The sequence below is a fragment of the Lactuca serriola genome, chromosome 1 (assembly GCF_051521515.1).
Source record: "Lactuca serriola cultivar US96UC23 chromosome 1, Lser_US96UC23_V15, whole genome shotgun sequence".
Lineage (NCBI taxonomy): Eukaryota > Viridiplantae > Streptophyta > Magnoliopsida > Asterales > Asteraceae > Lactuca > Lactuca serriola.
Genome location: NC_136408.1, coordinates 1,544,273 through 1,548,617, shown reverse-complemented (window position 1 = coordinate 1,548,617; position 4,345 = coordinate 1,544,273).

Below are 4,345 nucleotides of genomic sequence, written 5' to 3'. Positions count from 1 at the left end.
TTTATGTTGTAGTAGTTGAAACGAGGTTTCCGAATATATATAGAACGCCCAAATCTGACTTCGTATGAGGAAGTTATGATTTATCGAAGTTTCGGCTTAGTAGTATGCAGCCTGTTTTACTCGATTTGAGATCGAGGGGTTTTTAGCCGAAGCAATCTAAATGAGAATCGAAGATCTCATTGTTGGTATCGAAGCGATAAAAAGTTAAGCAAGAACGGACAAACGAAGAAGTTATGAATTTATAACGAAGTTTGTCTGTAACGGCCTATTAAAAATAAATAATAAAAAAATTAAGATTAACCAGTCATGATTTATTTTTATCTTTTAATTAAACAATTAATTAAACTAACTAAATCATTTATGGATTAAATAATTATTTACTATTAACCAATTAATAAAATAATTCAAATTTAATCTTAATCCAAAACCCCCTGAATTTCGAAAATAGTGCTTGGGTTTATCAGGTTTTAATTATTCAAATTTTAAGGCTTTTAAAATAACAATTAAGAAAACTAGAAAACCCTAAAAGGTGCTCCCTAATTTTCGAAAAATGTTAAGGAGGCTAGGGTAGCAAAGTTCGAAAATCTTAAGGGTGGAAGCTAGGGTTTCAAGAACACTAACAATTTTCGAAAAATTCCTCCCTTAGGTTTTAATTTCTATAAATCCTAATTTTGATCTATTCATCATTGTGCAAGATCAATTGAAAACAACGGCTTTGATGCCACTAATAGGTTTTAGAGGTTACAAAAAAATTATGTAGCAGAAAAACTTAGCCCTAAGTTCACATACAACTTATTGGAATTAAATTTTCTCTATTCAACAAATAATTAAACATCAACAACCCTAGGAATGCTTTATTATTTTCGAAGTTCATAAAGGGTTTTAGAGGTTAAATATCTTTTGATTATTTTAGTAAATAATCAACAATTCCTTCTTGAACATGCTTCAGAAAGAAAGCACCAGAAATCTCATGCCTCTAGTGGTTTGTACCCAAAATTCAGTAACTAGAAGACTTTTAAGAGAGAGGATGAGAGCTCAAAATTTCAGCTCTTGAGAGGGTTATGGATGGATGAAAATAATGAACCGCATAAGGGGATTATATATGTGAGTTAGGAGTCTTGGATAAGGTAGGTTTCCTTATATAACTCTTATCTCTTTTATTGCTCCCTAAGGCTTCCAATAAGCCCTAGGAACCTCCAAAAAAATGTCCCCTTCATATAGGAAGGTTCTGGAATCCTTCAATTCACATCTTTTAAACATTGTCACCTTTAGTTCCTATATTTCCAATTAATCTAATTAATCACAAAATTAATTCTAATTAATTTTTGATTAATTCTAAATTAATAAATATAAATTCTAGTTAATATGTTAATCATATAATATACCAATAAATTATTTATTTTGATTTCTAATTAATTTATTAATCATATAATAAATTAATAAATCGGCCTCTCTCTCCAGAAGTCATTTTATTTAGTTACTAGTTATTAGACAACCCAAAAGGACTTTGCTCTTAATTCAAGAATATACCAATTTAGTTATTGGCTTTGACATCTTAATCCAACAAATGTTTCATTATGTTTTAGGCAATTTAAAGAGTTAAAATATGGATTTTATGATTGCCACAATGTGGTGAAGGATATGCTACAATGTGGCCATGGCAGTAAAAACACGTATCATTCCTCGGCATCACAACACGACGAGCTTGTCGTCACGATGTGGCCTCCATTGAGTATTTAACCCTAATTTTTGTGGTTTGTGCCCCTATTTAAGGGAAGTGAGGGCTATTTTCACACCCTCATCCTCCATCACCTCCCTTCACCCTTAAGGAAAACCCTAGCCTCCATTGTTGATTTGTGAAGATCTTGGTGGTGTTTTAGTGCTTTCAAGAAGAAGGAAGGGTCTTCGGTGCTTTTTCCAAACAAGCAAATGTCCCCTCGTCATCATGTTCCATTTCTGGACTTTTATAAGTCCTCAAGATCTTATACTTCTCTTTATATCATGCTAGATCTAGGTTTCTATGCACTTTTATTTATATTTGGGTTGAGTTGAGTGAAGAGATTCCATAAAGTTAGCAACTTTATGGATTATTGAGGTCCCTTGTTGGACATATGTTCCAGATCTGAATTTTGTATGTGTAATGAGCTCCATGCACAAGATTTTAGTGTTATTTCTCCATTTTTGACAAACTTTGAGTGTTAGTCTTACATTCAACATGCATGACTATAAAGCATTGATTTTTATGTTGTATCAGACCTTAGGAAGATTTTTGGAAAGCTTGAATAGGTGGCTTAATGGATTGAGAGCTTAATCTATTAGATTGTGAAAGCCTAGTTTCCTCGACGTAATAGTCTACTCGTCATGACATGGCGACTTGGGATTGCCCGAACTTTTTGTCGAGAAGCTGGGACGATGTGGCCTTTGGGTAGCCACGATGTGGAGACCTCCTGAGTTTGACGTTGATTGTTGACTTTTGGTCAATTTAAGGGTTTTAGGGTGTAGATTGATGTGACAACCCAGGTAAATTTCACTGACTGTCATTAGGATCCAACGCTACCAAAAACACTTAATTAAACAACTCTTTAATTGTTCAACTTATAAATAAACATATTTGATTTTTGTCCTTAATTACACTGAAAATTACACTCAAAAACTTAGTGTGCGAAAAACCATGTCATATTATGAGCAAGTTAACATTTTTAGAACATGTACGTTACTACCAGCCCAAAATTATAAACTTCGTAAAAATCCAAATCAATATAGAAAAGATATGATTTTTATATGAAATAAAAAAATCTATCACATGCAAAACTTTACAACATTGAAAACTCCGAAGAGAATGGTTAATCTTTTTCAGAAGTCACCAAAAGATGAAATAGTACTACTCAAAGTAGGATTTAGGATACAAAGAGCGCCCAAAACGGAAACCATATGAGAGGGTTATAATTTTTATAAAATCATGAGGGTTATAAAAACGACCAAAAGGAAAGTTGTAATTTATGCTGAGACCTATATAGATATATAAGAGTCTATGAAAATATAGTTTGTATGCGAGAGTTACGAATTTTCAAAGTTTATAAAACATCCTCGCATGCACACGTGCGCAGCGCGCGGCGTGCACTTTGACACCCCAGTTCGGCATTATATGGATGGTGTGGCACCATGAAGAGGAAATGTGTCAACATCTAGGTGTTTCATGTGTAAGTTGCGCGACATGTACCGCACTGAGCGCACCCCAAAATCTCCTATAAATAGCAAGTTCCGGCTAATCCTTTCTCACACCTCATTCTCTTTTGATTTCCGTGCCACTTACTCCTGAACGCCTCTCAAGTTTCGGACTTCCAAATTCTACCCTACATCAACGGTTTCACGCTTCACAAGTGAGTTCACAGACCCATTTTCTAAACCTTTTCAGGGAGGGTAGGGGAATACATGTTAAAATAGAAATATTTCATAGTTATTACTAATCGAAAAATATTAGTTAGATAATTATGCTCACAACATTAGGATGATATTATGTCGGTATATACTCTGCCCAACTTTTAAAGACAATATTATGCCTAGTTTTTATATTGACTCACACTGATAGAAAATATCATATCTAGTGGTTACGCTGGCCATTTTCTAGGAAACGTCAATACTCTACTCGTTATTATAGCCAAACTTTGGATAAGCTTAGTACCTAGTAGTTACTGTGCTCAAATACTCGTTTATCCCCCACTTGGGGTTCAAAATACTACCCGCTAACCCTCATAGTCGATCATGACCCCAAATCTACTCAACCAATTCATCCCTACTATCACGCACACATCCCCAATGGGGATGGGAATCAAATTGATCGGATAGGGAACCTTAAATATCTCCAAGATACAGTCTTGAAAAAACGCTCGATGTAGAAACCCCATGCTCGTTGGCGATGGAAACTCGCAACGGGCACTCCAACTCCCCATGAGACATATTAAAACTCCTACTTAAGGAAAAATACACAAATGAGCGACTCTCACCCAAGTTAAAAATCAATAGAGCAGGCACGGACTTCAATAAGAAGGTACCTAGCAGAAATATAATCATAAGAAAACAATAAATAACTTGTCAGAATCATAAATGAAATCATACCAGTAACGACGTCTAACGTCGTTCTAGCCTCCTCCGTTGTGAGCTGGAAAGCAAGACCTCGAGTCCTCGGGGGCTCTGCCCTACCCTGGAATCCATTCGTGATCCTCAAAGTAGTCGGGGTTGGTGCCTGCACTGGCCTGGTGGCTAGCAAGAGACAGTTGAATTTCACATGGCCAACCTGCTCACAATGATAACAAATACGAATGCTCACTAACAGTGTCTGCTGATG